Source organism: Nothobranchius furzeri, chromosome 11 (assembly GCF_043380555.1).
Source record: "Nothobranchius furzeri strain GRZ-AD chromosome 11, NfurGRZ-RIMD1, whole genome shotgun sequence".
Classification (NCBI taxonomy): Eukaryota; Metazoa; Chordata; class Actinopteri; order Cyprinodontiformes; family Nothobranchiidae; genus Nothobranchius; species Nothobranchius furzeri.
Genome location: NC_091751.1, coordinates 54,110,580 through 54,123,214, shown reverse-complemented (window position 1 = coordinate 54,123,214; position 12,635 = coordinate 54,110,580).

Sequence of the window (12,635 nt, the reverse complement as noted above, 5' to 3'; positions counted from 1 at the left end):
GGTGGCTACCCCTGGCCGTTCCCTAGACACACCCCTGCGAAGAGTTTCTTATTGAAATGAGAAAGAAGGTTTAAAGGGGACAACGAATGCAGTTTATCAGCAATCTCAAACACTGCTTTGAATCTCTAAGACGCATAAGAAATTGTCTTTTGGCTTCTATCAGTCCCAGGAGCCCTGATGCAGGCCATCCTAAACCCCCCAAATCAGCCTTGCTATGAAAGAGCTGTTTAACACACACACACACACACACACACACACACACACACACACACACACACACACACACACACACACACACACACACACACACACACACACACACACACACACACACACACACACACACACACACACACACACACACACACACACACATATATATGGACAATGGGCTCTAATAATACATTTTTGAGGTAAAATAGGAGGTGGTCACCACCACCTTTTTGACCATGTCACAGGCTCCATCAAGCCCAAGCAATTCCACAAAAGGGAAGAGAGGTGGAGCTGCGGGTGGGGCTGTAAGGCTGGGATCAAATGACGACACCCGTCGAACTGAAGCTAATTTAGCTACAAGCTAACCTGAAGCTAACCCTGTCAGGTTCGATGGGCTGAGCTGGAGTGGTTCTGAGACCCAGGCGCGGAGAGAATGGTGGATGGAGACTGATATGTGCAGTGGCGGTTCTACATCGAATTACTCCCCGGGCGAGGCCCCCTTTGAGCGCCCCCCCCCAACCCCCCCCCCCACCCACCACCACCACCACCACCACCACCACACCACCCCACCTGCATGAACACACGCATGTTTTCTACAAACAGGCATGTTTTATTAGAACGACTATTGAACATTCATTTTTCTAAGTTGCACATATTTACATTAATTACTATGAAGTTGTCAGAATGTAAAGCACTATACATTATATACTGTATCAAAATATATAGAATCAAATATACAAAAACAAACAATAACTAAATATTAAGAATATATGAACATAATAGATAATAAATATTCTAAATAGCAAAAATATTTCACACGTAACAAACTAAAGGTAATCACTACAGCATTGCACTTAGAATAGAAAACACAAACTAAAATTAAAACCTAACCTTGATGCAACATCATCAATAATGTCATCATATGAAATCTGCTCCCCTACTGAGTGATTGATACTAATCAGAGCCAGGTTAGTGAGCCGCCCCTGAAACATAGGTGACCTCAGGTATGACTTGATCAAGTTTTGAAAAGCTCCTCTCAGCTTGAGCCACAGTGACTGGCAGAGCAGTCCAAAAGTTGGGGTAGATCTCCAATAGATCTTTATCATGATCCATAATATTTTAGAATTGCCTCTGAAATTGTAATTTAAACTGACATAAAAAACTGTAGACTACCAAAAATGCCAACTTTTACAGAACAAATCATGTAAAAAATAATCAGTGCAGCCATCTGCAATAAATAAACAGGATAGTTAGTGGTGACTGGGGAGTTTTCTTCTGCTTGAAGAGTTGTTTTATTTATTATTATGTGAACATGATCAACATGTGTTTGTTGTTGTTCAGGCAGGCCACAAGCTGCAGTGAGCATTTAACAAATCCTAGTTTGAACCAGTAAAAAACGATTCGAGGACTTTTTTCAAACCATTTGAATATTTGTTTAAATATTTCAGCCCTATTAGCTCTGTTAGCAATTAGTTGACCGCATTTAACCGTTAAAATCCCAGTTAACTGGTTCAAAAAATTGAAAACATGCATCATGAGAGCTACATACCTTTATCTTTCTGCTCTTTTTTCTTTTTTTCCCCTGAATCGGGCACCTGGTGGTTTTAGCCTTTTTATGTTCATCTCTTCTGTTTGTCTCCTGACTCAGTAAGTTTCCTTTAGTCAGGACTAATCAATTTGACCTTGATGGGGGGTGACCACAAAATCGTTTTGTTTTTCCTTTTTTTATTCGGCCATTTCACACAATTCAGAGAAACCTGAAAGAATTATAGGCCTGTGTTTATGATATTATGAATGAAATATGGAAGAACGTTAAGATGTGATTGACTTTAGCAATGCTAATACAGTTGATTCAGCCCCTGCACGCTCATTTCATTTGGGAAAGACGCAGAGGTGAATTCCCCCGCCGCACCCCTCCCCTTCCTGTTCTTCATAGACACACGGAGCACGTGAACGTTCTCAGTCAGCAGGAGCGCCTGCAGCTGCAGGGGGCGCCAACTTGCTGTTTCCAATCCAGACACTGTCATAAGACAGATAATAGAAAACCTCGGTGCGGCGCAGATTTCCTTTTTTTTTTTTTACTCCGCGCTTGTGCGCCCCTTTTGTGTCATGAAAAAATGCCGCCCCGGGCAACTGCCCTGTCTGCCCGTGCCTAAAACCGCTACTGGATATGTGGCAGCGTGGGAAGTTCTCTTCCCGTATGGTTCGTAGAGTTAGTGTCTTAGGTCTTAGAATGGCTTGGTGTCTATCGTTAGATGATGACTGAGTGCCGGCTCCGCTGTGACAGGTCCTTAAATAGGCTCAGCGGGATGACGTCACCGGGAAGCGTCGGTGACAGGCATGCTGGGAACTGGAGTGCAGCGCCAGCCCGGCCCGCAGAGGAGGTTAAGAGGAGGAGTTCATGACAGGACCCCCCCCCCCCCCCCGCGAGGGACGGCTCCAGAAGGCCCAGTGCGACGAGACCAGAAATCAGCCAACAGGGAAGGATCCAGAAACGAGCGGGCAGGCTCCCATCTACGCTCCTCCGGACCGTAACCCTGCCAGTCCACCAAATACTGCCATCCACGGCCCCGGCGGCGGGCATCCAGAATCTTGCGGACGGTGTAGACGGGGTCCCCATCGACATCTCGGGGCGTCGGCACCCGGGCCGGAGGCGGATGGAGAGGAGAAGACACCACCGGCTTGAGCTGTGAGACGTGGAATACCGGGTGCACCTTAAGAGTGGAAGGGAGGCGCAGCCGGTAAGCGACCGGACCGAGTACATCTCGGACTGGGAAGGGCCCCAAAAAGCAAGGCGACAGCTTCCTTGAACCAGCCGGAAACCGGAGGTTTGCGGTAGAGAGCCAAACCCGGTCACCAGGCTGGAACACAGGCCCGGGCCGGTGGCGGCGGCGGTGTTGTCGGGAGTACTCCGTATTAGCCCGGGTGATGGCGGCGCGAGCCCTGATCCAAGCGAGACGGCAGCGGCGGACCATATCCTGAGCCGCCGGAACCTCCACCTCCACCTCCGGCACCTGATGGTCGAAAAGAGGGGGCTGGTATCCGTAGCAGGTCTCGAAGGGCGATAGACCCGTGGCGGAGGACGTCTGGAGGTTGTGAGAGAGCTCCGCCCATAGGAGGTAACGAGGCCAGGTGGACGGTTGAGACGAGGCGAAGCAGCGTAAGTAACGCCCAAGCTGCTGGTTTGCTCTCTCCGTCTGACCATTAGTCTGGGGATGATAGCCTGACGACAGACTGGCGGAAGCGCCCACCAACCGACAGAAAGCCTTCCAGAAACGTGAGATGAACTGAGGCCCTCTGTCAGACACCACATCCTGGGGGAATCCGTGGAGCCTCACCACATGATCGAGGAGGAGCTCCGCCGTTTTCTTAGCCGTGGGGAGCCCTGCCATAGCCACTAAGTGCACAGCCTTCGAAAAGAGGTCGGTGATGGTGAGGATGGCGTCCAGGTGGTCGGCAGCGGGAAGCCCCGTGACAAAGTCCACACCTATGTGCGACCACGGCCTTTTAGGCACAGGGAGCGGTTGCAATTCCCCGGCTCCAGGTTGGGTGGTGGACTTAGACCGGGCGCAAGTGTCACATGCAGCGGTGTATTCACGCACGTCCTTTCTCATAGAGGGCCACCACAGGGCCCGGCGGAGGAACTGGAAGGTACGAGCCTGGCCTTGGTGTCCCGCGAGCCGTGAACTATGCCCCCACCTCAAGGTCTCCTGTCGACACACGGCCGGAACGTAAAGGCGGTTAGGAGGCGTCTCTGGGGGCGCCGGGTCCGCCGGGAGAGCCGCCCGGATGGAGGCTTCCAGGGGCCATTGCAGGGCGGCCAAGAACCGTTCGGTCGGGAGGATGGACCTCGGTTCAGGAGGCCTTGGATCCTGGGTGTGTTGACGGGACAGGGCGTCCGCCTTGAGGTTCTTTGAGCCGGGGCGGTAGGCGATGTGAAAGTTATAAGGTTCGAAAAAGAGGGCCCACCGGGCCTGACGAGGGTTGAGTTGGCGAGCGGTCTGAATATGGATGAGGTTCTGATGATCAGTCCAGATTAGAAAAGGAGTGGGGGTACCCAGGAGCCACTGTCGCCACTCCTCCAGGGCCCACTTTATCGCCAACAATTCCCGGTCCCCGACCCCATAGTTCTGCTGGGTAGGAGAGAACTTCCGGGAAAAGAATGCGCAGGGATGGAGTTTGGAGTCCTGGCCACGTTGTGACAGTACGGCTCCCGCGCCCGTCTCAGAGGCGTCCACCTCCACAACGAAAGGCCGTGTTAGGTCCGGGTGGAGGAGGATGGGCTCGCTTACAAAGCGGCGGACCAGCTCATGGAAGGCAGCAACGGCCTCCGGGGAGAGGCGGAAAGGGCGAGGCTGATTGGTTGTTTTAGTCAGGGAAGTTAATGGTGACGCCAGGGCGCTGAAGTTGCGGATAAACCGGCGGTAGAAGTTGCAGAACCCCAGGAAACTCTGCAACTGCTTCAGGGTCTTGGGTAGTGGCCACTGCACGACCACCTGAACCTTCTGTGGGTCCATGCGCAGGCCCTGGGAGGAGATGATGAATCCCAGAAACGAGGTGGACTCCTGGTGAAAAGCACACTTCTCCAGTTTACAGAATAAGTCGTGCTCCAGGAGGCGTGACAGAACGGCTCGAACATGCTGGGTGTGTTCCTCGGCCGTGCGGGAGTAGATGAGGATGTCGTCCAAATAAACAAAAACCCAACGACCCAGCATGTCACGGAGGACATCAGTGATGAAACGCTGGAAAACGGCAGGGCTGTTGCAGAGGCCGAAGGGCATGACCAGGTACTCATAATGTCCAGTGGGTGTAATGAAAGCGGTTTTCCACTCCTCTCCTTCCTTTATGCGGATGAGGTTGTATGCACTGCAGAGGTCCAGCTTGGTAAACAGTGTGGCTTGGGCAGTGGCGTCCAGAGCCGTGCTCATTAAGGGAAGAGGATGGCGGTCCCTGATGGTGATTTTATTCAACCCACGATAGTCTATACAGGGCCGGAGGTCACCTTCCTTCTTCTTCACAAAGAAGAACCCTGCCGCCCCAGGAGACGTGGAATGTCGGATAAACCCCTTCTGGAGAGCCTCATTGATGTAAGCGTCCATCGCCTGGGTCTCTGCCGGGGAGAGCGAGAACAGCCGACCCCGAGGCGGGGTGGTTCCGGGCTGAAGCCTGATCTCCAGATCGTAGGGGCGATGAGGAGGCAGCTTGGTGGTAGGCTCCTTTGCAAAGACCCGAGCCAGATCGTGGTATTGGGGTGGAAGGAGTGTTAAATCCACGTCCTTGGGTGGTGTCTCCCTAGGCTTTGATCCTGGAAGGAGTGTTAAATCCACATCCTTGGGTGGTGTCTCCCTAGGCTGTGATCCTGGAGACGGATGATGAAGGCGACAGTTAACACCCCATGCCATGACTTTACTGGTGGACCAGGAGATGTGAGGGTCGTGGAGGCGGAACCAGGAATGACCCAGAATGAGAGGAGTCGTAGGGGCGTGAATGACCAAGAAATGAAGGGTCTCTACGTGTTCTCCGATGGTCATCCGGAGGTTCTGGGTTCGGTGCGTGATCGGATATGGCATGAGAGGGCGCCCGTCCACTGAGGTGACGGGAACGGGATGATCGAGGAGGGTGAGTGGAATCTTGAGCCGGTTGACCAACCCCTGGTCGATAAAGCTTTCTGCATCTCCGGTGTCGAGGAGGGCCACCAGGGGGACCGGTCCTTGGCTCAGCTGGAAGGAGACCGAGAGGGTGGTGTGATGAGGAGCTGCATGAGTGGAAACTCCGAGTGAGGCAGCTCCTACACCGACCCGGAGGGACCGTTTCCCGGGCGTATGGGGCATGTTGCACGGGGATGACCCAGAGCCCCACAATAGGCGCATCGTCCCTCCTGAAAACGGCGCGCCCGTTCCTCGGGGGGCAAATGACCCAGTTGCATGGGTTCCTCCATGGGTTGGTTCTCCTGACGGCGAGGTAAAGTTCGGGATTGTACGGGAACCGCCCTCACTCCTGGTCTGGTGAGGAGGCAGCGGTCCAGCTGGAGAGCCAGGTCCACCGCCTGGTCAAGGGTGGTTGGAGCCTCGTGACCAATCATGCCCTCACGGATGCGGGGTGACAATCCCTCCAAGTACACAGCCTTCACCGCGGCATCACCCCAGGTTAGACGGGCAGCGGTGGTCCGGAAGCGTGAGGTGAATTCGGCCACGGTCTGAGAGCCTTGTCGAAGCTGGAGCAGGCGTGTCTCATCTGCGACCTCGCTGCTGGGATGAACGAATGCCTTCTTCAGTTCTTTCACGAAGGCTTCATAGTCGTTGCAGACTGGGGACTTCTGATGGTACAGAGCAGCCACCCATTCACCGGCTCGCCCAGTCAGCAGGGAGGTTAACAGAGCCACGCGAGAGCAGGAAGTCGGGTAGCGTGCCGGCTGACACTCAAAAGTCATTGACAGAACGGCCAACATGCTCTCCGGGGATCCTTTAATCCCATCCCATTTCTCTGGGAGACATAGATACGGCTCCACCACGTTAGGAGTGGCAGATGACTGTCGTTGGAGGGCTGAGGAGAGTTGGACTACCAGTTCGGTGACGGAATCGAGTTTGGATGCAAGGCGATCAGTAACAGCACGCAGCTGATTGTTCTCCACACGGAGTTGGGCGTTGTCCGCCTCCTGGCGTTCTACTCGGCTGAGCAGCTGCGCTACCTCAGCTCGCAGCTGTGCGATCTCCGCTGGGTCTACTCGGGACTCAGTCATCCTGTCAGGTTCGATGGGCTGAGCTGGAGTGGTTCTGAGACCCAGGCGCGGAGAGAATGGTGGATGGAGACTGATATGTGGCAGCCTGGGAAGTTCTCTTCCCGTATGGTTCATAGAGTTAGTGTCTTAGGTCTTAGAATGGCTTGGCGTCTATCGTTAGATGATGACTGAGTGCCGGCTCCGCTGTGACAGGTCCTTAAATAGGCTCAGCGGGATGACGTCACCGGGAAGCGTCGGTGACAGGCATGCTGGGAACTGGAGTGCAGCGCCAGCCCGGCCCGCAGAGGAGGTTAAGAGGAGGAGTTCATGACAAACCCAAAGCTAACGCGGATTGGGAGCAGGGGCGGATTTAGCAATTTGGGGGCCCAAGGCGAACACAGCCCCTTACACTAAATTTTCAACAATCTTACCTTTAAATGGATTTGCGAAACTCTCCCCTCTTCTGGCACGAGTTATTTTCCCTTTTTATTAGTCCTCCTCTTTTTTCCTGTATTTCCCTCCCTTTGAGCGCTTTCAATATTTGCTCTGCTTTCTTTTTCCTGTCAGTGCTCCTGTGCTTTTGCCTTAGTTATTTTTTTCTATTTTCCATTTTTGGTCTATGTTTTCCTCCCTTTAAACATTTTCCATTGTCTTTCCTTTCTGCTTCCTTTTGATGTTTACATCGAAAAATGACGTCACTTTCAGATGTGAAAATAAAAGCGTCTATGAAGCACGCTGCTTCTTTCTCTTATTGGAGCCATTAGGATAACTCCATTTCACGCTTAATGTTTTGAAAACTGCTTCGGGTTTGTTACGAACACTCCCGCCTCTCTTCTTCTTATTATTTGTGGTCTTATGGCGCTTGGCAAACAACAATTTGGTGCTTTACTGCCACCAACTGGATTGGAGTGGAATGACTACCAATCACTTCCTGTTTGTGCATTGCCGTCTTAATAATCCTCTTATGACCAAAGTTATAACAGGGCCGCCAAGTATTTTTTAATCTTATGGCTGTAAAATAGTAATAAAAAGTGCTGTTCAGCAGCCTCGCCTCTGTCAGTGCGCCACAGGACAGCTGTGGTTACAATGTAGCTCATCACCACTAGTGTGTGAATGTGTGTGTGTGCCTATGGGTGGATGAATGATTGTGTTGTAAATCCCTTTGGGAGGTTCCAGGAGTCTAGAAGGTGCTACCTCTAATACAGGCCACTTACCATTCCCTCCGACCAGGCAAGGTCTTGTCTATGACTGACATGACTGCGGGAGCCCAGGTTTGAACCTTCAACCCAAATACAGGGCAAACGTCTAACCCTGCTTAAAGAAAATACTTGTTTGTTTATTCTGGTCTTTTGATCTCAACAAGAAACAAAATAAACAAAACATGTTAAAGTGTTTTCATTGTCAAGCCTACATAAGGCAGAAGCATTTCTGATCTCTGACTCATTTTATCATTTTATCATTTTGTAGCTGCAGTTTGCAAACACTACAACACAATCATCGCTTTGATCAGTGGGTTTATTCTTTGTAGAAACTGATGACTGTTTCTCATCTGAAAGCTGCTTCTCGTTTCTTGTCTTGTAATCTACAGACAGCTTAACACACACTGTCTGTCTGGACAGGAACTGTTTTTACACATCAGCTAAAAGTGTACGGAAGAAATACTAAAAAAAAAGCTATGAGTTGTCACTTGTTCACAGAAGATGTTTGGATGATTCCACACAGACTAAATAAGGGAGAGAAACGATAACTGTTGACCGTTTTATTTGTCAAATTCAAACATATTTTGAGGAGGTAGCTGAAAGAAAAGTGGCAGCAAATGTTTCTTGCGTAGTATTTTATTTCCGCTTGGGAACAAAATCCTGCACAAAAGCTCATTGATGCAAGAGGCCATTTCAGCCTGCAAATTACTTTAAGGAGATTGGTTCCTACTGTTGCTCTGAGAGGCGAGTGCTTTGTTTAGCGCCAGGATAAACAAAGAGTGGAAAGAACGGTCTGCCCTACCTCTCCTCCTCCGCTCTCTGTCTTTTTTTCTGTCTATCACGTGTGTGTTTGTGTAGAGTACAGAATGAGTTTGCTGTCACACACGCGCCGTATGCCTGCCAGCTACACTCAGGTCGACGCTTTCCACAGGGGGTTTAAGTGGAATGGTTTTTTCCATGAAAGGTTTCGGTTTGGAAACAAGGGGGTGATTGTGTGACGGAGTTATGAGAGCAGATGAGAAAAGATACAACGTTATCATCTGAGTTTTGTTCCCTTTTGAAGGTTAGGATTTAAATTAAATTAAAAAAAATTGAATTGTCCAGTTTCCTCAGCCTGTATACACTTGATTTATGCCTCACTCTTTTATTATTTGGATTAATTTAGACCATAAAGAAAATATTCAGTTTTCCTAATCCCAAACCTTTTTTTTTTTTTTTTTTTTTTTTACCGTGTCCTGTCTGGCTGTGAATCAAGCAGAATTGATGTCTGAATGCTGGTGACAAGCCTTACAGATTTATTCTCAGGTGGAGCATCAAAGCGTTTGCTTTTTCGCCTGATACTTAAAACTTTATTTTTATTGTTGTTGAATGCTTTGTAATTCCGACCAGACACGGAGACAGAGGTGAAAGAGAAAGGAAAAGAAAAGGTGGGGAGAGGGGGGGGGGGGCTTCCACAAAAATAAACAATAATGAACAAGAGTCTGCTTCTAGACCTGCAGAAAAAGACAAAAAAAAAAAAAAACAAAAAAACAAAAGGAACCCCAAGGAGACTGCAACCAGGAAGGCCCCCGCCCCCCTTGAGAGGCACAGAGGATCGCCCCGGGGGGGCCATAACCAGCAGCCGGCAGAGTCCCTGGAGATATCAATGGTAAATGGTAAATGGCCTGTATTTCATATAGCGCCTTCTAGAGTTCTTGAAACCCCCCAAGGCGCTTTACAACACAATCAGTCATTCACCCATTCACACACACATTCACACACTGGTGGGGATGAGCTACGATGTAGCCACAACTGCCCTGGGGCGCACTGACAGAGGCGAGGCTGCCGAGCACTGGCGCCACCGGTCCCTCTGACCACCACCAGCAGGCAACGTGGGTTAAGTGTCTTGCCCAAGGACACAACGACAGCGACAGACTGAGCGGGACTCGAACCTGCAACCTTACCGATTACGGGGCGAGCACTTAACTCCTGTGCCATCGTCGCCCCACATAGACAAAGATCTATATCATCAAGAGAAGTTCCAGGAGAGGGGAGGACCCAAAGGCCCCACCTGACATATACAGTCATACACAAACACAGTCACACGCTCCCTCCCTCATGCTCACACATGCACATACATCCCAAGACTTACAAAAATGCACGCCGGACACCCACTCATGCTCCCCATACACACCCTATTCACTCTGGTCCCGGTACTGCTGCACATTGGGTACAACCATCACCGGTAACCAGAGTTTGACCCTTTCTGCTGGGGTGCTGATGAGCAGGCTCCCCCGCCCAACGCTGAGCACAGCACCTAATCCCAAACCTATTTATACCCTTTTTAGAGTTTAATGATTATTGGGAACTGGGGTGAAAAAGTTTGGACTTGGTCCAAATAGACACAGCTGTTTTGGAGTCCAGGGGAACACTGCTTATCAAAGTGAAAGAGCGTGTACTTGTTGTCATCCTGTCATGTTGTTGTGTAGCAACAAAATAACTTGAATTAACCTTCGCTCTAGTTGTTGTTACGAGATGAGCCTCTCTACTTTCTGTTTTTTTTTTTCACTCAGAAAGGCGACTCTTAGCTGTGTTTTTTTTTCCTCTGGCAAGAGTCACCCTGGTCAAAACATTCCCTTCAGACCAAACAACCACCAAGGCATCACACAGTTAACTCACAGCAGCCTTCCATGTGGCGTCATTAGGATGCCCGTCACTCTAGACCAGGGGTGTCAAAATGCGGCCCGCAGGCCAGATCTGGCCCTCAAGCGGGTTACATCCGGCCCGCGAGGTGGTTGTGTAAGCTTTATTTTCATACTTTACAATGTAGTGTTAAAATAAACTTATCTTTGTGAGCAAGTTTTCTCTGTAATGAATATAAATAAAACAAAGCTGCGCTCAAGGCTCACACAAAAACTTGAATCACATCCTGAAGTCGGCTGCCACTCAGGATGTGACTTCTGATATTGATGTGCTGGTGAAAGCTAAAAGATGTAAAGTAAAATGAGTCGAATATACTTTATGTGCTGCATGAAACTGATCTAGCCATGTGATCTGTAAGCTCTGAATCACTAAGGAATGTTTTTTTATTGATTTATTAATTTTTATTTTGTTCACATTTTCAAGTACACTTCAAGTGTTGTACTTGTACTATTTTGGATACACTGTCCTCAGGCTCCAGCCTTGTTTTATATTGATTGTATTAAAACAAAGAAAACAATCTGAAGTTGTTTTTAATTTAACGGTCCGGCCCACTTGGGACTAGATTTCCCTCAATGTGGCCCCTGAGCTAAAATGAGTTTGACACCCCTGCTCTAGACTTTAGGCTGTTTGTCCTGAAAAGGGCTGATGAATGTGTGAAAGTCTCTTTCTGCTCAGATAAACAGATGAAGAAGGGTAGAGTGGTACAGACAGCGACACCTGTAGGTTAATTATTGTCATATGTGTACATAATAAAGTTCTTTTTTGATTGTAAGACAATTAGTTTCTATCAGATGCACATATATTACACAAGTTGTTTTACTTTAATTAAACTATAGTCTCCTTAGCTACACAGCATCCAATTTGAAGTAGTGTTTTCTTTCAATTTCATGCAAAGACCCCACTTGTCTTTTAAAATGCAGATCAAAGACACTCTGTGATGGTCACAAGGAAATCAAGGCCCAAAGTAATAATACCAATAATAATTTTAAACAATGCATTACCCTTGAGGCTGTGCTTTTGGAGATGCTTTGTTCCCCTAAAGGAAAAAAACAAACTGGACTGACATTATACTTAGACGATCAGCATCTGTTTTGACAGCAGGATGTTATTCATGGTTTGTGAACTGCTGTGATAGGTTACAATTATTTAGTGCAAAATAGTTTATTAGTAATGTTCTTATGTAATATTTAGTTTTTGTGGCTGTTTTTCTTTTCTTTTTAAGGTTTGAAATAGTGCTGTTAGAACATTTTGGGCTTGATTACTTTCTGCAGGGAGGTAGCATGCTCTGTGTTGCAAGTGTGGGTGACCCAAAACTTGCAGGTAGGCTAATTGGTGACTCTACATTACATGTTTACTAAGCATGAGGAAATAGATGAATGGATATTTATCTTTGTTCTCATGTGAGTGTATTTATGCGTGGTGGACAGATGACCTGGTCAGGGTGCAGCCTGCTTCTGCTCCATTGACTGCTGTTTTATGAGTTTGACAGGTTGTCTGTCTGTTTTCTTATTTGCTGCTCCATGTTTGCTTTCCTGCTGTGATCTCAGGCAAATTATATTTGCATAACAGTAAATGAAATCAGCAAAGTTTTGCTTCCTACCCAGCTTTTTTCAGATCAAAAAGGTGAATTAAAGATGAAAAACACACATGAATGATTGTCATACATTATAACATGCATATCTTGGTTCAACAATAGTTGCATGATTACTTTTTTCCAGTAAGTCAAAGATCACCATGCAGTGTTCAACAGAAATAAGTACACCCCTTTAAAAAGTGCAACTTTAATAAGTAGTTCAGTGAACAAAAGAACAATTTCCAGGATT